Source organism: Oncorhynchus mykiss, chromosome 9, assembly GCF_057628025.1.
Source record: "Oncorhynchus mykiss isolate SJ-2025 chromosome 9, ASM5762802v1, whole genome shotgun sequence".
Taxonomy (NCBI): Eukaryota; Metazoa; Chordata; class Actinopteri; order Salmoniformes; family Salmonidae; genus Oncorhynchus; species Oncorhynchus mykiss.
In genome coordinates this window covers 14,324,780-14,351,957 of record NC_143030.1, presented here as the reverse complement: position 1 = coordinate 14,351,957, position 27,178 = coordinate 14,324,780, and the positions used below count along the sequence as shown (strand labels likewise).

The 27,178-nt window shown below is 46.0% G+C and overlaps 1 protein-coding gene across 5 annotated transcripts in view; it reads right to left on the bottom strand.

Annotated features, from left to right (window-relative positions):
• Positions 1–27,178, bottom strand: part of LOC110531449 (arrestin red cell) — a 92,550-nt gene that overhangs the window by 40,337 nt on the left and 25,035 nt on the right. The gene's annotated exons all lie outside the window — the stretch shown is intronic.

Here is a 27,178-nt window from a genome sequence, read left to right as displayed (position 1 = left end):
GAGAGAGAGAGAGAGAGAGAGAGAGAGAGAGAGAGATGGAGAGAGAGAGAGAGAGATTGAGAGGGAGAGATATAGGGAGAGAGAGAGAGAGAGATAGGGAGAAAGAGAGAGAGAGATAGGGAGCGAGAGAGAGAGAGAGAGAGAGAGAGAGAGAGAGAGAGAGAGATGGAGAGAGAGAGAGAGGGAGAGAGAGTTGGAGAGAAAGGGGAAGAGGGAAAAGAGAGAGCGAGTAAATTACTCAGGGAGAGGGGGAAAGGAAGCTCAGCAGCAGATAGTGAGTGAGAAGGAAGGAAGATAGGATGAAGAGAATCGTCTCGAGTTCTATACATCATGTGGTTGAGTCAGCAAGTAGAAGAGAGAGATCACTGGACAAGGTGAAGGAGGAAGGGAGGGAGGGAAAATCCCTTCAGTGAAAAACATCTCTATGAAATACTGGTCAGATCACACACACACACTGTGTGTTAACACACTCCTCATCCCCAATTTCTCCCAGTGAATAAAGAGAGAGAAACAGAGGAAAGGAGAAACAATGAACGATTGATGAGGGAGATCATTCAGAGGCCATGGGCAAAATGATCTGAAAGAGAGAGCGAGAGAAACAAGAAAAAGAACAAGTGAGTGAGGGAAAGAGAAAGAGTGATTACGAGCAAGAGAGAAAGACTCATTGAGAGGGAGAAAGAAAGAAAACAAAGTGGGTGTGTTGGAGAGACAATGTGTCGGTCTACAGCAGACCTAACTGATATGAATGTTAACACACACATAAACACATTTCTCTCTCTCTCTCTCTCTCTCTCTCTCTCTCTCTCTCTCTCTCTCTCTCTCTCTCTCTCTCTCTCTCTCTCTCTCTCTCTCTCTCTCTCTCTCTCTCTCTCTCTCTCTCTCTCTCTCTCTCTCTCTCTCTCTCTCTCTCTCTCTCTCTCTCTCTCTCAACATGACAACAACATGGTAGCAACACAACATGGTAGCAGCACAAAACAGGGTACAAACATTATTGGGCACAGACAACAGCACCAAGGGCAAGAAGGTAGAGACAATAATACATCACGCAAAGCAGCCACAACTGTCAATAAGAGTGTCCATGATTAAGTCTTTGAATGAAGAGATGGAGATAAAACTGTCCAGTTTGAGTGTTTGTTGCAGCTCATTCCAGTCGCTAGCTGCAGCGAACTGAAAAGAGGAGCGACCCAGGGATGTGTGTGCTTTGGGGACCTTTAACAGAATGTGACTGGCAGAATGGGTGTTGTATGTGGAGGATGAGGGCTGCAGTAGATATCTCAGATAGGGGGGAGTGAGGCCTAAGGTGGTTTTATAAATAAGCATTAACCAGTGGGTCTTGCGACGGGTTTACAGAGATGACCAGTTTACAGAGGAGAGTAGAGTGCAGTGATGTGTCCTATAAGGAGCCTTGGTGGCAAATCTGATGGCCGAATGGTAAAGAACATCTAGCCGCTCGAGAGCACCCTTACCTGCTGATCTATAAATAATGTCTCCGTAATCTAGCCTGAGTAGGATGGTCATCTGAATCAGGGTTAGTTTGGCAGCTGGGTTGAAAGAGGAGCGATTACGATAGAGGAAACCAAGTCTAGATTTAACTTTAGTCTGCAGCTTTGATATGTGCTGTGAGAAAGACAATGTGCCATCTAGCCAAACTCCCAAGGACTTGTATGAGGTGCCTACCTTAAGCTCTAAACCCTCAGAGGTAGTAATCACACCTGTGGGGAGAGGGGCATTCTTCCTACCAAACCACATGACCTTTGTTTTGGAGGTGTTCAGAACAAGGTTAAGAGTAGAGAACGCTTGTTGGACACTAAGAAAGCTTTGTTGTAGAGCATTTAACACATAATCCGTGGAGAGGCCAGCTGAGTATAAGACTGTATCATCTGCATATACATGGATGAGAGAGCTTCCTACTGTCTGAGCTATGATGTTGATGTAAATTGAGAAGAGCGTGGGGCCTAGGATTGAGCCTTGGGGTACACCCTTGGTGATAGGCAGTGGACAGCAGATGTTCTGACTTTATACACTGCACTCTTTAAGAGAGGTAGTTAGCAAACCAGGCCAAAGACCCCTCAGAGACACCAATACTCCTTAGTAGAATGGAATGGTCTACCGTATCAAAAGCTTTGGAGAAGTCAATAAAAATAGCAGCACAACATTGCTTAGAATCAAGGGCAATGGTGACATCATTGAGGACCTTTAAGGTTGCAGTGACACATCCATAACCTGAGTGGAAACCAGATTGCATACCAGAGAGAATACTATAGACATCAAGAAAACCAGTCAGTTGATTATTGACAAGTTTTCCAACACTTTTGATAAACAGGGCAAAATAGAAATAGGCCTATAACAGTTAGGATCAGCTTGATCTCCCCCTTTAAATAAAGGACGAACTGTGGCTGCCTTCCAAGCAATGGGAACCTCCCCAGAGAGGAGAGACAGGTTAAAAAGGTCAGAGATAAGCTTGGCTACGATAGGGGCAGCAACCTTAAAGAAGAAAGGGTCTAAAACATCTGACCCAGATGTTTTTTTTGGGCCAAGTTTCAGGAGCTCCTCTAGCACCTCAGACTCAGTGACTGCCTGCAGGGAGAAACTTTGTAGCAGGGCAAGGGAAAAAAGAGGGAGAAGCATCAGGGCTAGACACATTAGAAGGGGTGGGAGATGTTGGACGGGTAAGGAGGCATGGCTGAGTCAAATAGGAATCCTGACTTAATGAAGTGGTGATTAAAGAGCTCCGCCATGTGCTTCTTGTCAGTAACAACCACATCATCAACATTAAGGGACATGGGCAGCTGTGAAGAGGAGGGTTTATTCTTCAGGTATTTAACTGTTTCCAGAACTTCTTGGGGTTAGACACACAGAGAGAGAACTGCTCCTTAAAGTAACTAACTTTGGCCTTCCGGCTAGCCTGAGTGCATTTGTTTCTCATTTGCCTGAACGAGAGCCAGTCATCCTGAGTATGCGTGTACCGAACCCAAATGCAATTCCTGAGGTGGAGTAACTCTGCAAAATCACAGTTGAAACAGGGGCTGAACCGGTTTTTATTTCTCATTTTTTTTATGGGGGCGTGTTTGTTAACAATAGCACTGAAAATATAAAAAAAGAAGGTCCAAGCATCTTCGACTGAGGGGATCAAGCTGATTCTATACCATTTTACAGAGGCCAGTTCATGAAGGAAGGCTTGCTCATAAACGTTTTCTAGCAAGCGTCTATGACAAATCAGGACAGGTAGTTTTACTGATCAGCCATTACCAACACAGGCTGGAAAATAGTGATCACTAAGGTCACTACACAAAACACCACTGATACCTATCAGGATTATTTGTGAGTATAACATCGAGGAGAGTAGCCTTTTCTGGGTGTTTGGAGTCATATCTTGTGGGATTGGTAAGAATCTGAGAAAGATTTAGGAAGTCCCATTGCTTTAGGACTTGGTCAGGTGGTTTAAGCATGTCCCGGTTTAGGTCACAGAGCAGGACCCATTCAGACTTAGTGCAAGGGGCCAGGAGAGAGCTTAGGGCAGGTAGGGTACAGGCCGGTGCTGATGGAGGACGATAGCACCCAGCAACAGTCAACAAAGAGCTATTTGAAAGTTGAATGCTTAAAACCAGCAAATCAAATTGTTTGGGGACAGACTTGGTGGAGACAACAGAGCACTGAAGGTGATCCTTGGTAAAGATTGTCACTCCCTCACCTTTGGAAGATCTGTCTTGCCGAAAAGTTTATAACCAGAAAGGTTAACATCAGTATTCAAAACACTCTTCCTTAACCACGTCTCAGTAATGACCAACACATCTGGATTGGAGCTGTGAACCAACACTTTCAATTGATCTATTTTAGGTAATAAGCTTCTATTGTTAACGTGCAGAAAACCCAGACTTTTACGAGAGCAGAAATCAGTGAAGCAGATATCAGAGCACAAGTCAGAATTGGGGCTAGCAACAGTAGATGGGCCAGGGTGTACATGCACATTTCCAGATATCATCAACAGTAATACAATCAATACTGTTTAGAATGTACTGTTTAGTAAAATCGTACTCAGTTAGCAACAAATATCAACTACTAATCATCCATACCAAGAAGGTGCCATCTATTGCGCAATCGCGCATGTTCCCCGCCATTCATTCATTTTTGTAGAGCGCGTCCCCTATTCTGATTATCAGCTGTTGTCAAGCACACATGGGCGTGAAAAGACGATTCTCTTCCTCAATAGTATGCAGTGAATTCTACTAGAGAAAAGCCAAAATGAATATGACATCCTGGCATTTAAAACATACGCAATAATCACAATTTCCCATACTATAAAGCATTATATTTTCATACTCAAAAAGCCTACTGTTAAGAACACAAGTATGGTTATTCAGACTAGCTACTTGGAACCCTACTAATCCATGACTGGTCTATCGACGTCACCGCACGAGGAGGCAAAAACAGACTTACCTCCATCGCGACGTCCCCCAAAGGCCCTTCTGCTTACTTGCTAGCCCCGGTCTGCTAACTGCTAGCTTGCTAACCCCGGTCTGCTAACTGCTAGCTTGCTAGCCCCGGTCTGCTAACTGCTAGCTTGTTAGCCCCGGCCTACTAACTGCTAGCTTGCTAGCCCCGGTCTACTAACTGCTAGCTTGTTAGCCCCGGCCTACTAACTGCTAGCTTGTTAGCCCCGGCCTGCTAACTGTCTGAATCACCGTGTCCCCAGCCAGCCCAACCACTCACTGGACCCAAATGATCACTTGGCTACGCATGCCTCTCTCTAATATCAATATGCCTCGTCAATTACTGTCCTGGTTAGTGATTACTGTCTTATTTCACTGTAGAGCCTCTAGCCCTGCTCAATATGCCTTAACCAACCATGTTGCTCCACCTGCTACATATGCGATGACATCACCTGGTATAAACATCTCTAGAGACTATATCTCTCTCATCATTACTCTATGCCTAAGTTTACCTCCAATGTACTCACATCCTACCTTACCTTTGTCTGTACACTATGCCTTGAATCTATGCTATCTATGCTGCTCCTTTTACTCTCTGTTCCGAACTTGCTTCGGCCAGTTTGTATAGCCTTTAGCCGTACCCCTAATCCAGGTCCTGCAGTGCCTAGCTCCACTCCCACTCCCCCAGAGCTCTCATTTGTTGACTTCTGTAACCGTAAAAGCCTTGGTTTCATGCATGTTAACATTAGAAGCATACTCCCTAAGTTTGTTTTACTCACTGCTTTAGCACACTCTGCCAACCAGGATGTCTTAGTCGTGTCTGAATCCTGGCTTAGGAAAAACACCAAAAACCCTGAAATCTCCATCCCTAACTATAACATTTTCCGCCAAGATAGAACTGCCAAAGGGGGCGGTGTTGTAATCTACTGCAAAGATAGCCTGCAGAGTTCTGTATTACTATCCAGGTCTGTCCCCAAACAATTCGAACTTCTACTTCTAAAAATGCACCTTTCCAGAAACAAGTCTCTCACCGTTGCCGCTTGCTATAGACCACCCTCTGCCCCCAGCTGTGCCCTCGACACCATATGTGAATTGATTGTCCCCCATCTATCTTCTGAGCTCATCCTACTAGGTGATCTAAACTGGGACATGCTTAACACCCCGGCCATCCTACAATCTAAGCTTGATGCCCTCAATCTCACACAAATGATCAATGAACATACCAGGTACAAATCCGTAAACACGGGCACCCTCATAGATATCATCCTAACTAACTCGCCCTCCAAATACACCTCTGCTGTTTTCAACCAAGATCTCAGCGATCACTGCCTCATTGCCTGCGTCCATAATGGGTCTGCGGTCAAACGACCACCCCTCATCACTGTCAACCGCTCCCTGAAACACTTCAGCGAGCAGGACTTTCTAATCGATCTGGCCAGGGTATACTGGAATGACATTAACCTCATCCCGTCAGTAGAGGATGCCTGGTTATTCTTTAAAAGTGCTTTCCTCACCATCTTAAATAAGCATGCTCCATTCAAAATATTTAGAACTAGGAATAGATATAGTCTGGGTAGACTGTAAACTCTCCTTCCAGACTCACATTAAGCATCTCTAATCCAAAATTACATCTAGAACCGGGCTTCATATATCGCAACAAAGCATCCTTCACTCATGCTGCCAAACATACCCTCGTAAAACTGACCATCCTACCGATCCTCGACTTCGGCGATGTCATTTACAAAATAGGCTCCAACACTCTACTCAACAAATTGGATGCAGTCTATCACAGTGCCATCCGTTTTGTCACCAAAGCCCCATATACTACCCACTACTACGACCTGTACACTCATTGTTTGGCCCTCGCTTCATACTCATTGCCAAACCCACTGGCTACAGGTTATCTACAAGTCTCTGCTAGGTAAAGCCCCGCCTTATCTCAGCTCACTGGTCACCATAGCAGCACCCACTCGTAGCACATGCTCCAGCAGGTATATCTCACTGGTCAACCCCAAAGCCAATTCCTCCTTTGGTCGCCTTTCCTTACAGTTCTCTGCTGCCAATGACTGGAACGAACTGCAAAAATCACTGAAGCCGGAGACTCTATTCTCCATCACTAGCTTTAAGCACCAGCTGTCAGAGCAGCTCACAGATCACTGCACCTGTACATAGCCCATCTGTAAACAGCCCATCTATCTACCTCATCCCCATACTGTATTTATTTATTTATCTTGTTCCCTTAAACCCCAGTATCTCTACTTGCACATTCATCTTCTGCACATCTACCATTCCAGTGTTTAATTGCTATATTGTAATTACTTCGCCACCATGGCCTATTTATTGCCTTAACTCCCTTATCTTACCTCATTTGCACTCACTGTACATAGACTTTTAGTTTTCTTTTTTCTACTGTATTATTGACTGTGTTTGTTTTACTCCATGTGTAACTGTGTGTTGTTGTATGTGTCCAACTGCTATGCTTTATCTTGGCCAGGTCGCAGTTGCAAATGAGAACTTGTTCTCAACTAGCCTCCCTGGTTAAATAAAGGTGAAAAAAATAAAAACACTTTAAAAAGACATGGACTCCAACAGACACATGGACGCACGCAACAAACACACACACAAGCACACACATGGACGCACGCAACAAACACACACAAGCACACACATGGACGCACGCAACAAACACACACAAGCACACACATGGGCGCACGCAACAAACACACACAAGCACACACATGGACGCACGCAACAAACACACACAAGCACACACATGGACGCACGCAACAAACACACACAAGCCCACACACGAAAATGAAGGTAATCATACACAGTCACTAAAAGGTTACCAATCAATGATCGAGTGTGACTGCATGTACTCCCATTTAGTTGTTAATCCACTGTGTGTGTGTGTGTTTGGACACTTACACAACCCCCTAAATGGGTTCTATTTCATTCCCATGGCAGGCAGATGGGGCTTGCATGCATTGCCATGGAAACAGAAGAGGACCAAAAAAGTATATGATACAACATGTAAATAAATGAATCACAAAACTGACCTGACTAAAACCACAATCCCACAAAGAGTCTGAGGAAGTAGCCAAGAGACAAACACACACACAGACTTGACATGGGATAGAGTGTCCTAACACTAGTTCAGGAAGTCCATATGGGAATATGCTGAGACAGACAGACAGACAGACAGATAGATAGATAGATAGGAGAAAGGGAGAGACAGAGAGAGAAAGAGAGAGAAAGAGAGGGTGACCAGTCCATCCCTGTAGCAAGGTCAACAGCAGTCCAAACAAGATACAGAGAGATAGCTGAAAGAACTGGACCAAAACACATCAACATTTAAAAGTGGTTTTCCATTGGACTCAAAAAGACAGTCTTTCACTGTCTTTTCACAGTAAGGAGTTGGGAGATGTTGTTTCAACGCTGACTCTTAATACTTCCATCTTATTTGAGACTAGTTTGTTAAGACCAGCTGAGGTTCATGATATAAAACTACAACACAGAGTATATTGATGGATTGTGGGTAAGGCCCTGCGATATAAACTACAATACAGAGTATGTTGATGTATTGTGGGTAAGGCCCTGCGATATAAACTACAACACAGAGTATATTGATGGATTGTGGGTAAGGCCCTGCGATATAAAACTACAACACAGAGTATATTGATGGATTGTGGGTAAGGCCCTGCGATATAAAACTACAACACAGAGTATATTGATGGATTGTGGCTAAGGCCCTGCGATATAAAACTACAATACAGAGTATATTGATGGATTGTGGGTAAGGCCCTGCGATATAAACTACAATACAGAGTATGTTGATGTATTGTGGGTAAGGCCACTCGATATAAAACTACAAAACAGAGTATATTAATGGATTGTGGGTAAGGCCCTGCGATATAAAACTACAACACAGAGTATATTGATGGATTGTGGGTAAGGCCCTGCGATATAAAACTACAAAACAGAGTATATTAATGGATTGTGGGTAAGGCCCAGCGATATAAACTACAACACAGAGTATATTGATGGATTGTGGGTAAGGCCCTGCGATATAAAACTACAACACAGAGTATATTGATGGATTGTGGGTAAGGCCCTGCGATATAAAACTACAACACAGAGTATATTGATGGATTGTGGGTAAGGCCCTGCGATATAAAACTACAACACAGAGTATGTTGATGGATTGTGGGTAAGGCCCAACGATATAAAACTACAACACAGAGTATATTGATGGATTGTGGGTAAGGCCCTGCGATATAAAACTACAACACAGAGTATGTTGATGGATTGTGGGTAAGGCCCTGCGATATAAAACTACAACACAGAGTATGTTGATGGATTGTGGGTAAGGCCCAACGATATAAAACTACAACACAGAGTATATTGATGGATTGTGGGTAAGGCCCTGCGATATAAACTACAACACAGAGTATGTTGATGTATTGTGGGTAAGGCCCCTCGATATAAAACTACAACACAGAGTATATTGATGGATTGTGGGTGAGGCCCCTCGATATAAAACTACAACACAGAGTATGTTGATGGATTGTGGGTAAGGCCCTGCGATATAAAACTACAACATAGAGTATGTTGATGGATTGTGGGTAAGGCCCCTCGATATAAAACTACAACACAGAGTATGTTGATGGATTGTGGGTAAGGCCCTGCGATAGAAAACTACAACATAGAGTATGTTGATGGATTGTGGGTAAGGCCCAACGATATAAAACTACAACACAGAGTATGTTGATGGGTAAGGCCCTGCGATATAAAACTACAACACAGAGTATGTTGATGGATTGTGGGTAAGGCCCCTCAATATAAAACTACAACACAGAGTATATTGTTGGACTGTGGGTAAGGCCCCTCGATATAAAACTACAACACAGAGTATGTTGATGGGTAAGGCCCCTCGATATAAAACTACAACACAGAGTATGTTGATGGGTAAGGCCCTGCGATATAAAACTACAACACAGAGTATGTTGATGGCTTGTGGGTAAGGCCCTGCGATATAAAACTACAACACAGAGTATGTTGAGGGATTGTGGGTAAGGCCCTGCGATATAAAACTACAACACAGAGTATGTTGAGGGATTGTGGGTAAGGCCCTGCGATATAAAACTACAACACAGAGTATGTTGGTGGATTGTGGGTAAGGCCCTGTGACAGACTAGCATTCTGCACTGTCCAGGGGGTGGACTTGTTCATCAAGCTGCCTCTCGCTACAGAAACAGGAGATGGACTCCTGCTCCTATGGACCTGTCTGGCTCAGACAGGGTTTACTTAATTACCATACAGAATGAGATGTCATAATGTTGTGTAATAAAACAATAGAAGACTAAGCAGAAGTAAAGGTCAGATTGTTCATGTTAGTGTTTCTCTCTTCAATCCATTAGACTAGGATCCCAACAGACCCTGACATCTAGAAACACAGCACTGATATAGTCAAACGTATACAGAAACATTCACATCGGCCCAGAGGGAATGCAAATATTAGTGACACCAGACACCAGTGTACATGGCACACACACACACACACACACACCCACACACATTTCCTTACTCCTCTCTCTCTCTCTCTCTCTCCCTACGTGGCTCTATCCAATCACAGCTAAGCTTCTGAGAAGACCATCGCAGCTGTGAGACATCATCATGATGACTGTTTGTCAATGGAATCCCTCTCAGTGCAAGGACAGTCTTTCTGTCTGTCTGTCTGTCTGTCTGTCTGTCTGTCTGTCTGTCTGTCAATAGAACCCCTCTCAGCGCAAGGACAGTCTGTCTATCTATCTATCTGTCTGTCTGTCTGTCTGTCAAAAAAGAGAGAGAGAGAGACTAGAGAAACACATTACAGAGAGAGAGAGAGAGAGAGAGAGAGAGAGAGAGAGAGAGAGGAGTAATGAAATGTGTGTACAGTCAGGAAAGTGTTAAGCCAAGAGTAACTGAACTGATCAACACCAGCCAGGTCACCCATGATACAAGTCAGTATTTAATGTCCATCCATGTCTGAGGATGTCGGGAGATGGCGTGGAAACCAGCCACTAGAGGCAACAGTGGCCGCTGTTACCTTCAAGATGCGTAAGCATCTGGGTCCAAAGGTTGCAGGTTCAAATCCAGCAATAGAAAGTTATTTTTAATTTAAGCCTATCCCTATCCCTTAACCCTAACCTTCTCCCTTACCTTAACCCTTACCTTAACCAATCTGATTTAATGCCTACTTACATTTTACGTTTGAGAAACATGGATGAACGTCTAACTCTGAAGCGAGACTGGGAGAACACAGTGTGTGTGTGTGCGACCACACAAAACAATGAAGAGTCTATGAAATGCTGACTCTGCGACGCTAAAAGGAAGCATGGAGTACAGTGGAGTTCATACTCTCTCTCACACACACACACACACGCACACACACGCGCGCACACACACGCACGCACGCACGCACACACACACGCACGCATGCGCACGCACGCACGCACACGCACGCACGCACACACACACACACACACACAGTGCGCGCACACACACACACACAGTGCGCGCACACACACACGCACGCACGCACGCACGCACACACACACACACACTGAGTTTTGCGCAGTCAGATCAATAGTATTCTATGCCATGATCTAACGTCTCAGTGGAAGTTCATTATGTTAATAGTTTCAGTGTCTTATTTTATTGGTCACATACACATGGTTAGCAGATGTTATTGGTCACAGACCCATGGTTAGCAGATGTTATTGGTCACATACACATGGTTAGCAGATGTTATTGGTCACAGACCCATGGTTAGCACATGTTATTGGTCACAGACCCATGGTTAGCACATGTTATTGGTCACATACACATGGTTAGCAGATGTTATTGGTCACAGACCCAAGGTTAGCACATGTTATTGGTCACATACACATGGTTAGCAGATGTTATTGGTCACATACACATGGTTAGCAGATGTTATTGGTCACATACACATGGTTAGCAGATGTTATTGGTCACAGACCCATGGTTAGCAAATGTTATTGGTCACATACACATGGTTAGCAGATGTTATTGGTCACATACACATGGTTAGCAGATGTTATTGGTCACATACACATGGTTAGCAGATGTTATTGGTCACATACACATGGTTAGCAGATGTTATTGGTCACAGACCCATGGTTAGCACATGTTATTGGTCACATACACATGGTTAGCAGATGTTATTGGTCACATACACATGGTTAGCAGATGTTATTGGTCACATACACATGGTTAGCAGATGTTATTGGTCACATACACATGGTTAGCAGATGTTATTGGTCACATATGTGAAATGCTTGTGCTTCTAGTTCCGACAGTGTAGTAGTATCTAACAAGCAATATCTAATCATTTCACGACAACTACCTTATACACACAAATCTAAGTAAAGGAATGGAATTAAGACTACATAACTATATGGATGAGCAATGTCAGAGCAGCAGAGACTAAGATACAGTAGATAGTATAGAGTACAGTATATACATATGAGATGAGTAATGTCAGAGCAGCATAGACTAAGATACTGTCATGTATTGTCATGTTGTGTCTTGTTTCTGTCCTTTCCCTTCACCCTGTCTCCCTCTGCTGGTCGTTATTAGGTTACCTTTTCTCCCCCTCTTTCCCCCAGCTGTTCCTTGTCTCCTCCTAACTACCTCGTCACCCCTTTTCCCACCTGTTCCCTTTTTCCCTCTGATTAGTCCTCTATATCTCTCTCTGTTTTTGTTCCTGTCTTTGTCGGATTCTCGTTTGTGTTACTCATGCCTGAACCAGACTATCGTCGTGTTTGCTGCAACCTTGTCCTGTCCTGTCGGAATCTGCCTGTTCATCTAACCTTGTCCTGTCCTGTCGGAATCTGCCTGTCCATCTGAGCCTACGTGTGTTTCGTCATTAAAGTAACTCTGTTTTGTTAATTCGCTTTTGGGTCCTCATTCACGCACCTTAACAGAAGAATCCGACCAAGAATGGACCCAGCGACTTCGGATCCTCTCCACTCTGCCGTCGAGATCCAGGGAGCGATGCTAGGCAGACACGAGCAGGAATTGTCTGCTGCTCGACATGCCGTTGAGACCCTGGCCACCCAAGTCTCCAACCTCACAGAACAGGTTCACCATCTCCGCCTCGATCCACCGGCCACTTCCAGGGCTTTCGAATCTCCGGAGCCCAGAATCAATAACCCGCCGTGTTACTCTGGGGAGCCCACTGAATGCCGCTCGTTCCTCACCCAGTGTGATATTGTGTTTTCTCTCCAGCCCAACACTTACTCCAGGAGCACTGCTCGTGTCGCCTACGTCATATCTCTCCTTACTGGACGGGCTCGTGAGTGGGGCACGGCAATCTGGGAGGCAAGGGCTGAGTGTACTAACCAGTATCAGGACTTTAAGGAGGAGATGATACGGGTTTTTGATCGATCTGTTTTTGGGGAGAAGGCTTCCAGGGCCCTGTCTTCCCTATGTCAAGGTAATCGATCCATAACAGACTACTCTATTGAGTTTCGCACTCTTGCTGCCTCCAGTGGCTGGAACGAGCCGGCTTTGCTCGCTCGTTTTCTGGAGGGTCTCCGCGCAGAGGTAAAGGATGAGATTCTCTCCCGGGAGGTTCCTTCCAGCGTGGATTCCTTGATTGAACTCGCTATTCGCATTGAGCGACGGGTTGATCTTCGTCACCGAGCTCGTGGAAAGGAGCTCGCGTTCTCCGTTGCCCCCCTCTCCGCATCACTACCATCTTCCTCTGCCGGCTCGGGTGCTGAGCCTATGCAGCTGGGAGGTATCCGCATCTCGACTAAGGAGAGGGAACGGAGAATCACCAACCGCCTCTGTCTCTATTGCGGTTCTGCTGGTCATTTTGTCACTTCATGTCCAGTAAAAGCCAGAGCTCATCAGTAAGCGGAGGGCTACTGGTGAGCGCTACTACTCCTGTCTCTCCTTCAAGATCCTGCACTACCTTGTCGGTCCATCTACGCTGGACCGGTTCGTCAGCTTCCTGCAGTGCCTTAATAGACTCTGGGGCGGAGGGCTGTTTTATGGACGAGACCTGGGCTCGGGAACATGACATTCCTCTCAGACAGTTAAGGGAGCCCACGGCCTTGTTCGCCTTGGATGGTAGTCCTCTCCCCAGGATTCAGCGTGAGACGCTACCTTTAACCCTCACTGTCTCTGGTAATCATAGCGAAACCATTTCTTTTTTTATTTTTCGTTCACCTTTTACACCTGTTGTTTTGGGCCATCCCTGGCTAGTTTGTCATAATCCTTCTATTAATTGGTCTAGTAATTCTATCCTCTCCTGGAACGTCTCTTGTCATGTGAAATGTTTAATGTCTGCTATCCCTCCTGTTTCCTCTGTCTCTTCTTCACAGGAGGAGCCTGGTGATTTGACAGGGGTGCCGGAGGAATATCACGATCTGCGCACGGTGTTCAGTCGGTCCAGGGCCACCTCTCTTCCTCCACACCGGTCGTATGATTGTAGTATTGATCTCCTTCCGGGAACCACTTCCCCCCGGGGTAGACTATACTCTCTGTCGGCTCCCGAACGTAAGGCTCTCGAAGATTATTTGTCTGTAGCTCTTGCCGCCGGTACCATAGTCCTCTCCTCCTCTCCCGCCGGAGCGGGGTTTTTTTTTGTTAAGAAGAAGGACGGGTCCCTGCGCCCCTGCATAGATTATCGAGGGCTGAATGACATAACAGTGAAGAATCGTTATCCGCTTCCTCTTATGTCTTCAGCCTTCGAGATCCTGCAGGGAGCCAGGTTTTTCACTAAGTTGGACCTTCGTAACGCTTACCATCTCGTGCGCATCAGGGAGGGGGACGAGTGGAAGACGGCGTTTAACACTCCGTTAGGGCACTTTGAATACCGGGTTCTTCCTTTCGGCCTCGCTAACGCTCCAGCTGTCTTTCAGGCATTAGTCAATGATGTCCTGAGAGACATGCTGAACATCTTTGTTTTCGTTTACCTTGACGATATCCTGATTTTTTTCACCGTCACTCCAGATTCATGTTCAGCACGTTCGACGTGTCCTCCAGCGCCTTTTAGAGAATTGTCTTTTTGTGAAGGCTGAGAAGTGCACTTTTCATGCCTCCTCCGTCACATTTCTCGGTTCTGTTATTTCCGCTGAAGGCATTAAGATGGATCCCGCTAAGGTCCAGGCTGTCATTGATTGGCCCGTCCCTAAGTCACGCGTCGAGCTGCAGCGCTTTCTCGGCTTCGCGAACTTCTATCGTCGTTTCATCCGTAATTTCGGTCAGGTGGCAGCTCCTCTCACAGCCCTTACTTCTGTCAAGACGTGCTTTAAGTGGTCCGTTTCCGCCCAGGGAGCTTTTGATCTCCTCAAGAATCGTTTTACATCCGCTCCTATCCTTGTTACACCTGACGTCTCTAGACAGTTCGTGGTCGAGGTTGACGCGTCAGAGGTGGGCGTGGGAGCCATTCTTTCTCAGCGCTCCCTCTCTGACGACAAGGTCCACCCTTGCGCGTATTTTTCTCATCGCCTGTCGCCGTCGGAACGTAACTATGATGTGGGAAACCGCAAACTGCTCGCCATCCGCTTAGCCCTAGGCGAATGGCGACAGTGGTTGGAGGGGGCGACCGTTCCTTTTGTCGTTTGGACTGACCATAGGAACCTTGAGTACATCCGTTCTGCCAAACGACTTAATGCGCGTCAGGCGCGCTGGGCGCTGTTTTTCGCTCGTTTCGAGTTCGTGATTTCTTATCGTCCGGGCTCTAAGAACACCAAGCCTGATGCTTTATCTCGTCTCTTCAGTTCTTCAGTAGCCTCCACTGACCCCGAGGGGATTCTCCCTGAGGGGCGTGTTGTCGGGTTGACTGTCTGGGGAATTGAGAGGCAGGTAAAGCAAGCACTCACTCAAACTCCGTCGCCGCGCGCTTGTCCCAGGAACCTTCTTTTCGTTCCCGTTCCTACTCGTCTGGCCGTTCTTCAGTGGGCTCACTCTGCCAAGTTAGCCGGCCACCCTGGCGTTCGGGGTACGCTTGCTTCCATTCGCCAGCGTTTTTGGTGGCCCACCCGGGAGCATGACACGCGTCGCTTCGTGGCTGCTTGTTCGGTCTGCGCGCAGACTAAGTCCGGTAACTCCCCTCCTGCCGGCCGTCTCAGGCCGCTTCCCATTCCCTCTCGACCGTGGTCTCACATCGCCTTAGATTTTGTCACCGGACTGCCTTCGTCAGCGGGGAAGACTGTTATTCTTACGGTTGTCGACAGGTTCTCTAAGGCGGCTCATTTTATTCCCCTTGCTAAGCTTCCTTCTGCTAAAGAGACGGCACAAATCATCATCGAGAATGTTTTCAGAATTCATGGCCTTCCGTCAGACGTCGTTTCGGACAGAGGTCCGCAATTCACGTCTCAATTTTGGAGGGAGTTTTGCCGTTTGATTGGGGCTTCCGTCAGTCTCTCTTCCGGCTTTCACCCCCAGTCTAACGGTCAAGCAGAACATGCCAATCAGACTATTGGTCGCATCTTACGCAGTCTTTCTTTTCGCAACCCTGCGTCTTGGTCAGAACAGCTCCCCTGGGCAGAATACGCCCACAACTCGCTTCCTTCGTCTGCGACCGGGCTATCTCCTTTTCAGAGTAGCCTCGGGTACCAGCCTCCGCTGTTCTCATCTCAGTTCGCCGAGTCCAGCGTTCCCTCCGCTCAGGCTTTTGTCCAACGTTGCGAGCGCACCTGGAAGAGGGTCAGGTCTGCACTTTGCCGTTATAGGGCGCAGACTGTGAGGGCTGCTAATAAGCGTAGAACTAAGAGTCCTAGATATTGTCGCGGTCAGAGAGTTTGGCTCTCCACTCAGAACCTTCCCCTTAAGACCGCTTCTCGCAAGTTGACCCCGCGGTTCATTGGTCCGTTCCGTATTTCCCAGATCATCAATCCTGTCGCAGTTCGACTTCTTCTTCCGCGATATCTTCGTCGCGTCCACCCGGTCTTCCATGTCTCCTGTGTCAAGCCCGTTCTTCGCGCCCCCGCTCGTCTTCCCCCCCCCCCCCCCCATCCTTGTCGAGGGCGCACCCATCTACAGGGTCCGTAGGATTTTGGACATGCGTCCTCGGGGCCGTGGTCATCAGTACCTAGTAGATTGGGAGGGGTACGGTCCTGAGGAGAGGAGTTGGGTTCCCTCTCGGGACGTGCTGGACCGTGCGCTGATCGATGATTTCCTCCGTTGCCGCCAGGTTTCCTCCTCGAGTGCGCCAGGAGGCGCTCGGTGAGTGGGGGGGTACTGTCATGTATTGTCATGTTGTGTCTTGTTTCTGTCCTTTCCCTTCACCCTGTCTCCCTCTGCTGGTCGTTATTAGGTTACCTTTTCTCCCCCTCTTTCCCCCAGCTGTTCCTTGTCTCCTCCTAACTACCTCGTCACCCCTTTTCCCACCTGTTCCCTTTTTCCCTCTGACTAGTCCTCTATATCTCTCTCTGTTTTTGTTCCTGTCTTTGTCGGATTCTCGTTTGTGTTACTCATGCCTGAACCAGACTATCGTCGTGTTTGCTGCAACCTTGTCCTGTCCTGTCGGAATCTGCCTGTTCATCTAACCTTGTCCTGTCCTGTCGGAATCTGCCTGTCCATCTGAGCCTACGTGTGTTTCGTCATTAAAGTAACTCTGTTTTGTTAATTCGCTTTTGGGTCCTCATTCACGCACCTTAACAGATACAGTAGATAGAATACAGTATATACGTATGAGATGAGTAATGCAAAATATGTAAACATTATTAAAGTGACTAGTGTTCCTTTTATTAAAGTGGCTAATGATTTCAAGTCTATGTACAGTGGGGCAAAAAAGTATTTAGTCAGCCACCAATTGTGCAAGTTCTCCCACTTAAAAAGATGAGAGAGGCCTGTAATTTTCATCATAGGTACACTTCAACTATGACAGACAAAATGAGGAAAAAAATCCATAAAATCACATTGTAGGATTTTTAATTATGGTGGAAAATAAGTCTTTGGTCAGTAACAAAAGTTTATCTCAATACTTTGTTATATACCCTTTGTTGGCAATGACAGAGGTCAAACGTTTTCTGTAAGTCTTCACAAGGTTTTCACACACTGTTGCTGGTATTTTGGCCCATTCCTCCATGCAGATCTCCCCTAGAGCAGTGATGTTTTGGGGCTGTTGCTGGGCAACACGGACTTTCAACTCCCGCCAAAGATTTTCTATGGGGTTGAGATCTGGAGACTGGCTAGGCCACTCCAGGACCTTGAAATGCTTCTTACGAAGCCACTCCTTTGTTGCCCGGGCGGTGTGTTTGGGATCATTGTCATGCTGAAAGACCCAGCCACGTTTCATCTTCAATGCCCTTGCTGATGGAAGGACGTTTTCACTCAAAATCTCACGATACATGGCCCCCATCCATTCTTTCCTTTACACGGATCAATTGTCCTGGTCCCTTTGCAGAAAAACAGCCCCAAAGCATGATGTTTCCACCCCCATGCTTCACAGTAGGTATGGTGTTCTTTGGATGCAACTCAGCATTCTTTGTCCTCCAAACACGACGAGTTGAGTTTTTACCAAAAAGTTATATTTTGGTTTCATCTGACCATATGACATTCTCCCATTCTTCTTCTGGATCATCCAAATGCTCTCTAGCAAACTTCAGACGGGCCTGGACATGTACTGGCTTAAGCAGGGGGACACGTCTGGCACTGCAGGATTTGAGTCCCTGGCGGCGTAGTGATGGTAGGCTTTGTTACTTTGGTCCCAGCGTGTGGTTCTGGTGATAATTTTGACCCCACGGGGTGAGATCTTGCGTGGAGCCCCAGATCGAGGAAGATTATCAGTGGTCTTGTATGTCTTCCATTTCCTAATATTTGCTCCCACAGTTGATTTCTTCAAACTAAGCTGCTTACTTATTGCAGATTCAGTCTTCCCAGCCTGGTGCAGGTCTACAATTTTGTTTCTGGTGTCCTTTGACAGCTCTTTGGTCTTGGCCATAGTGGAGTTTGGAGTGTGACTGTTTGAGGTTGTGGACAGGTGTCTTTTATACTGATAACAAGTTCAAACAGGTGCCATTAACACAGGTAACGAGTGGAGGACAGAGGAGCCTCTTAAAGAAGAAGTCACAGGTCTGTGAGAGCCAGAAATCTTGCTTGTTTGTAGGTGACCAAATACTTATTTTCCACCATAATTTGCAAATAAATTCATTAAAAATCCTACAATGTGATTTTCTGGATTTTTTTCCCTCGTTTTGTCTGTCATAGTTGAAGTGTACCTATGATGAAAATTACAGGCCTCTCTCATCTTTTTAAGTGGGAGAACTTGCACAATTGTTTGTATATAGACAGTCTGATGGCCTTGAGATAGAGGCTGTTTTTCAGTCTCTCGGTCCCCACTTTGATGTACCTGTACTGACCTCGCCTTCTGGATGATAGCGGGGTGAACAGGCCGTGGCTCGGGTGGTTGTTGTCCTTGATGATCTTTATGCCCTTCCTGTGGCATCGGGTGGTGTAGGTGTCCTGGAGGGCAGGTAGTTTGCACCCGGTGATGCGTTGTGCAGACCTCACTACCCTCTGGAGAGCCTTACGGTTATGGGCGGAGCAGTTGCCGTACCAGGTGGTGATACAGCCCGACAGGATGCTCTCGATTGTGCATCTGTAAAAGTTTGTGACGGTTTTAGGTGACAAGCTGAATTTCTTCAGCCTCCTGAGGTTGAAGAAAGGGGGAGACCGAGTCAGTTGTCCAACTGAATGCCTTCCACTGAAATGTGTCTTCTGCATTTAACCCAACCCCTCACAATCAGAGGTACCGGGGGCAGCCATAATCGGCATCCACGTTTTCAGCGCCTGGGGAACAGTGGGTTAACTGCCTTGTTCAGGGGCAGAATGACAGATTTTTACCTTGTCAGCTCGGGGACTTGATCTAGCAACCTTTCGGTTACCGGCTCAACACTCTAACCACTAGGCTACCTGCCACCCCCTGCTGTTGCGCCATCTTCACCACACCGTCTGTGTGGGTGGACCATTTCAGTTTGTCAGTGATGTGTACGCCGAGGAACTCTCCACCTTCTCCACTACTGTCCCGTCGACGTGGATAGGGAGGGTGCTCCCTCTGCTCTTTTCTGAAGTCCACGATCCTCTCTTTTGTTTGGTTGACGTTGAGTGTGAGGTTGTTTTCCTGACACCCCTTTCCCAGGGCCCTCACCTCCTCCCTGTAGGACGTCTTGTCGTTGTTGTTAATCAAGCCTACCACTGTTCTGTCATATGCAAACTTGATGATTGAGTTGGAGGCATGCATGGCCACGCAGTCGTGGGTGAACAGGGAGTACAGGAGGGGGCTGAGCACGCACCCTTGTGGGGCCCCAGTGTTGAGGATCAGCGAAGTGGAGGTGTTGTTTCCTACCTTCACCACCTGGGGGCGGCCCGTCAGGAAGTCCAGGACCCAATTGCATTATCCTCATATGCTAATGCTTGGTGGTTCATTTCCACGGGGTGTATTTTCATATGCTAATTCTAGGTGGTTCATTTCCACGGGGTGTGTTTTCATATGCTAATGTTAGGTGGTTCATTTCCATGGGGTGTGTTTTCATATGCTAATGCTAGGTGGTTCATTTCCACGGCAGGTGTGTTATCATATGCTAATGCTAGGTGGTTCATTTCCATGGGGTGTGTTTTCATGCCTGGCCAGCAAGGACAACTATTCAGAGGGTGCATTGTGTGAGTAGTTCCGACCAGGAAGCTCCCTTGAACTAGTTCTAGAATCTATCCTTTTGTTCTGCTGTTTGTCTTGTTCTTATTCTTTTAACAGATTATATAGGGATTAGAACAGGCCAGATTAGCTCACATGTACAGTAAGGCATTGGGATATTAACACACACAGGACTGGCCAGATTAGCTCACATGTACAGTAAGGCATTGGCAGATTAACACACACAGGACTGGCCAGATTAGCTCACATGTACAGTAAAGCATTGGGAGATTAACACATGTTGAGGTTTAGACCCTCAAACGGCCAGACTACAATAATCCTATTGATGAATGTCCAGAAGACTGCTGGTACAGGATCAACACACACACAATGACTAGAGACAGGGCTGTGTGTTTATATTACCTGACTGAGGCTACACAGAATGAAGAGGGGAGAGCGAGAAAGAGCGAGAAAGAGTGAGAAAGAGAGAGAAAGAGAGAGAAAGAGAGCGAGAGCAAAAGAGAGAGAAAGAGAGCGAGAGCGATAGAGAGAGAGAGAGAGAGAAAGAGAACAAGAAAGAGAGAGAGAAAGAAAGAAAGAAAGAAAGAAAGAAAGAAAGAAAGAAAGAAAGAAAGAGAGAAAGAAAGAAAGAAAGAAAGAGAGTGAGAAAGAGAGAAAGAGAGAGGGAGGGAGGGAGTGGGTGAGTGAATGAGAAAGAGAGAGAGAGAGAGAGAGAGAGAGAGAGAGAGAGAGAGAGAGAGGAGTGGTACTTTAAATCATGTTAAAAATGTTTATCTCAGTCCTGTGTTGTTGTCCAGGGCACTCTGCCCAGTTTGCCACACATATACACACACACACACACACAAACTGTGAGACTCCCATAACTCAATTTCTTTCCTCTCTATATCTAAATATATCTTGAGCTCTAAACATGATGATTAAATGACTATGGACACAATGAACAAAAGCACACTCACCAAAGAATGACTGTCTGACCGCAGAATGACTGTGTGCCTTAAAATACTATTGTACAAACACACAACAGATTGAGTTTCTGACTACAGAATGACTGTGTCTGACTACAGAATGACTGTGTCTGACTACATAATGACTGTCTGACTACAGAATGACTGTGTCTGACTACAGAATGACTGCCTGACTACAGAATGACTGTGTCTGACTACATAATGACTGTCTGACTACAGAATGACTGTGTCTGACTACAGAATGACTGCCTGACTACAGAAGGACTGTCTGACTACAGAATGACTGTCTGACTACAGAATGACTGTCTGACTACAGAATGACTGTGTCTGACTACATAATGACTGTCTGACTACAGAATGACTGTGTTTGACTACAGAATGACTGTGTCTGACTACAGAATGACTGCCTGACTACAGAATGACTGTCTGACTACAGAATGACTGTCTGACTACAGAATGACTGTCTGACTACAGAATGACTGTGTCTGACTATAGAATGACTGTGTCTGACTACAGAATGACTGTGTTTGACTACAGAATAACTGTCTGACTACAGAATGACTGTGTCTGACTACAGAAGGACTGTCTGACTACAGAATGACTGTCTGACTACAGAATGACTGTCTGACTACAGAATGACTGTGTCTGACTACAGAATGACTGTGTCTGACTACAGAATGACTGTGTCTGACTACAGAATGACTGTGTTTTACTACAGAATGACTGTGTCTGACTACAGAATGACTGTGTTTGACTACAGAATGACCATGTCTGACTACAGAATGACTGTATCTGACTACAGGATGACTGTGTTTGACTACAGAATGACTGTGTCTGACTACAGAATGACTGTGTCTGACTACAGAATGACTGTCTGATTACATAATGACTGTGTTTGACTACAGAATGACTGTGTCTGACTACAGAACGACTGTCTGACTACAGAACGACTGTCTGACTACAGAACGAATGCCTGACTACAGAATGACTGTGTCTGACTACAGAATGACTGTGTCTGACTACAGAATGACTGTGTTTGACTACAGAATGACTGTGTTTGACTACAGAAGGACTGTGTCTGACTACAGAAGGACTGTCTGACTACAGAAGGACTGTGTCTGAATACAGAATGACTGTGTTTGACTACAGAATGACTGTCTGACTACAGAATGAATGCCTGACTGCAGAATGAATGCCTGACTGCAGAATGACTGTGTCTGACTACAGAATGACTGTGTCTGACTACAGAATGACTATCTGACTACAGAATGACTGTCTGACTACAGAATGACTGTGTTTCAGTACACAATGACTGTGTCTGACTACAGAATGACTGTCTTGATTACAGAATGACTGTGTCTGACTAAAGAATGACTGTCTGACTACCGAATGACTGTGTATGACTACAGAATGACTGTGTCTGACTACAGAATGACTGTCTGACTACAGAATGACTGTGTTTGACTACACAATGACTGTGTCTGACTACACAATGACTGTCTGATTACAGAATGACTGTGTCTGACTACAGAATGACTGTGTCTGACTACACAATGACTGTCTGACTACAGAATGACTGTCTGACTACAGAATGACTGTGTCTGACTACAGAAAGACTGAGTCTGACTACAGAATGACTGTCTGACTACAGAATGACCATGTCTGACTACAGAATGACCATGTCTGACTACAGAATGACTGTCTGACTACAGAATGACTGTCTGACTACAGAATGACTGTGTCTGACTACAGAATGACTGTGTCTGACTACAGAATGACTGTGTCTGACTACAGAATGACCGTGTCTGACTACAGAATGACTGTCTGACTACATAATGACTGTCTGACTACAGAATGACCATGTCTGACTACAGAATGACTGTCTGACTACAGAATGACTGTGTCTGACTACAGAATGACTGTGTCTGACTACAGAATGACTGTGTCTGACTACAGAATGACCGTGTCTGACTACATAATGACTGTGTCTGACTACAGAATGACTGTGTCTGACTACAGAATGACTGTCTGACTACAGAATGACTGTCTGACTGCAGAATGACTGTCTGACTGCAGAATGACTGTCTGACTACAGACTGACTCTGTCTGACTACAGTGTGTGTGTGTGTGTGTGTGTGTGTGTGTGTGTGTGTGTGTGTGTGTGTGTGTGTGTGTGTGTGTGTGTGTGTGTGTGTGTGTGTGTGTGTGTGTGTGTGTGTGTGTGTGTGTGTGTAGAGTGTGTCTAACTGAGGCAGGATATGAGAGGGCAGGAGGACAAAAAGAGAATGTGGCAATTAGAGAGAGAGAGAAGGGACAAGGGGTTTAGCGAGGGAGGGAATGTGAGAGAGGAGGGGAGAGAGCGAGAGAGGGAGAGAGAAGGTGAGAGAGGAGGCGAGAGAGCGAGAGAGAGAGAGAGAAGGTGAGAGAGGAGGGGAGAGAGCGAGAGAGAGAAGGTGAGAGCGGAGGGGAGAGAGCGAGAGAGGGAGAGAGAGAGAGAGAGAAGGTGAGAGCGGAGGGGAGAGAGAGAGAGAGAGAGAAGGTGAGAGAGGAGGCGAGAGAGCGAGAGAGAGAGAGAAGGTGAGAGAGGAGGGGAGAGAGCGAGAGAGAGCGAGAGAGAGAAGGTGAGAGCGGAGGGGAGAGAGCGAGAGAGGGAGAGAGAGAGAGAGAGAGAGAAGGTGAGAGCGGAGGGGAGAGAGAGAGAGAGAGAGAGAAGGTGAGAGAGGAGGGGAGAGAGCGAGAGAGGGAGAGAGAGAGAAGGTGAGAGCGGAGGGGAGAGGGAGAGAGAGAGAAGGTGAGAGAGGAGGCGAGAGAGCGAGAGAGGGAGAGAGAGAGAGAGAGAGAGAGAGAAGGTGAGAGCGGAGGGGAGAGAGAGAGAGAGAGAGAGAGAGAGAGAGAGAGAGAGAAGGTGAGAGAGGAGGGGAGAGAGCGAGAGAGGGAGAGAGAGAGAGAAGGTGAGAGTGGAGGGGAGAGAGCGAGAGAGAGAGAGAGAGAGAGAGAGGAGGGGAGAGGGCGAGAGGAAAGACTACATTTAAAGGTGCTGATTCTGCCTTGCAAATCCTGAAGAAAATTCTAAACGAGGAAAGAGAGTGAGCGAGAAAAAAAGAGGGAGAGAGTGAACTCAACCTAAAGTAAAAATCCAGCGTCCCTCCTCCAAACCTCACAGTCCTCTGCACTAACATCTCTCCCCTCAGGTCCTTCTTGGATCATTCAATTCAATTCAATGAACTATATTGGTAACATTCTCATTGTTAAATTGGATAGATGGCGATAGGCAGATTCCATTGTTTTGACTTTTGACGTAAGATATCATTTCACACACACACCCAACCCTGTGGGACTGGACTCAATCTAACACAGTTTAAATGTTACTTTCATACAGTCTGTTGTGGTAGAAAAAAACCTTGAGGGAAAGAATGTGCATAGAGGGATGAGGAAAGAGAAGACAGGAATGAAAGACAGAGTTTGGATAGAGGGATGAGGAAAGAGAAGACAGGAATGAAAGACAGAGTTGGGATAGAGGGATGAGGAAAGAGAAGACAGGAATGAAAGACAGAGTTGGGATAGACGGATGAGGAAAGAGAACAGAGGAATGAAAGACAGCATTTGTATAGAGGGATGAGGAAAGAGAAGACAGGAATGAAAGAAAGAGTTGGGATAGAGGGATGAGGAAAGAGAAGACAGGAATGAAAGACAGAGTTGGGATAGAGGGATGAGGAAAGAGAAGACAGGAATGAAAGACAGCGTTGAAATAGAGGGATGAGGAAAGAGAAGACAGGAATGAAAGACAGCGTTGGGATAGAGGGATAAGGAAAGAGAAGACAGGAATGAAAGACAGAGTTGGGATAGAGGGATGAGGAAAGAGAAGACAGGAATGAAAGACAGAGTTGGGATAGAGGGATGAGGAAAGAGAAGACAGGAATGAAAGACAGCGTTGATATAGAGGGATGAGGAAAGAGAAGACAGGAATGAAAGACAGAGTTGGGATAGAGGGATGAGGATAGAGAAGACAGGAATGAAAGACAGAGTTGGGATAGAGGGATGAGGAAAGAGAAGACATGAATGAAAGAAAGAGTTGGGATAGAGGGATGAGGAAAGAGAAGACAGGAATGAAAGAAAGAGTTGGGATAGAGGGATGAGGAAAGAGAAGACAGGAATGAAAGACAGCGTTGATATAGAGGGATGAGGAAAGAGAAGACAGGAATGAAAGAGAGTTGGGATAGAGGGATGAGGATAGAGAAGACAGGAATGAAAGACAGAGTTGGGATAGAGGGATGAGGAAAGAGAAGACAGGAATGAAAGATAGCATTGGGATAGAGGGATGAGGATAGAGAAGACAGGAATGAAAGACAGCGTTGAAATAGAGGGATGAGGAAAGAGAAGACAGGAATGAAAGACAGCGTTGGGATAGAGGGATGAGGAAAGAGAAGACAGGAATGAAAGACAGAGTTGGGATAGAGGGATGAGGAAAGAGAAGACAGGAATGAAAGACAGAGTTGAGATAGAGGGATGAGGATAGAGAAGACAGGAATGAAAGACAGAGTTTGGATAGAGGGATGAGGAAAGAGAAGACAGGAATGAAAGACAGAGTTGGGATAGAGGGATGAGGAAAGAGAAGACAGGAATGAAAGACAGAGTTGGGATAGACGGATGAGGAAAGAGAACAGAGGAATGAAAGACAGTGTTTGTATAGAGGGATGAGGAAAGAGAAGACAGGAATGAAAGAAAGAGTTGGGATAGAGGGATGAGGAAAGAGAAGACAGGAATGAAAGACAGAGTTGGGATAGAGGGATGAGGAAAGAGAAGACAGGAATGAAAGACAGAGTTGAGATAGCGGGATGAGGATAGAGAAGACAGGAATGAAAGACAGAGTTGGGATACAGGGATGAGGATAGAGAAGACAAGAATGAAAGACAGCGTTGAAATAGAGGGATGAGGAAAGAGAAGACAGGAATGAAAGACAGCGTTGGGATAGAGGGATGAGGAAAGAGAAGACAGGAATGAAAGACAGAGTTGGGATAGAGGGATGAGGAAAGAGAAGACAGGAATGAAAGACAGAGTTGGGATAGAGGGATGAGGAAAGAGAAGACAGGAATGAAAGACATCGTTGATATAGAGGGATGAGGAAAGAGAAGACAGGAATGAAAGACAGAGTTGGGATAGAGGGATGAGGATAGAGAAGACAGGAATGAAAGACAGAGTTGGGATAGAGGGATGAGGAAAGAGAAGACAGGAATGAAAGAAAGAGTTGGGATAGAGGGATGAGGAAAGAGAAGACAGGAATGAAAGAAAGAGTTGGGATAGAGGGATGAGGAAAGAGAAGACAGGAATGAAAGACAGCGTTGATATAGAGGGATGAGGAAAGAGAAGACAGGAATGAAAGAGAGTTGGGATAGAGGGATGAGGATAGAGAAGACAGGAATGAAAGACAGAGTTGGGATAGAGGGATGAGGAAAGAGAAGACAGGAATGAAAGATAGCATTGGGATAGAGGGATGAGGATAGAGAAGACAGGAATGAAAGACAGCGTTGAAATAGAGGGATGAGGAAAGAGAAGACAGGAATGAAAGACAGCGTTGGGATAGAGGGATGAGGAAAGAGAAGACAGGAATGAAAGACAGAGTTGGGATAGAGGGATGAGGAAAGAGAAGACAGGAATGAAAGACAGAGTTGGGATAGAGGGATGAGGAAAGAGAAGACAGGAATGAAAGACAGCGTTGATATAGAGGGATGAGGAGAGAGAAGACAGGAATGAAAGACAGAGTTGAGATAGAGGGATGAGGATAGAGAAGACAGGAATGAAAGACAGAGTTGGGATAGAGGGATGAGGATAGAGAAGACAGGAATGAAAGACAGAGTTGGGATAGAGGGATGAGGATAGAGAAGACAGGAATGAAAGACAGAGTTGGGATAGAGGGATGAGGAAAGAGAAGACAGGAATGAAAGATAGCATTGGGATAGAGGGATGAGGATAGAGAAGACAGGAATGAAAGACAGCGTTGAAATAGAGGGATGAGGAAAGAGAAGACAGGAATGAAAGACAGAGTTGGGATAGAGGGATGAGGAAAGAGAAGACAGGAATGAAAGACAGCGTTGGGATAGAGGGATGAGGAA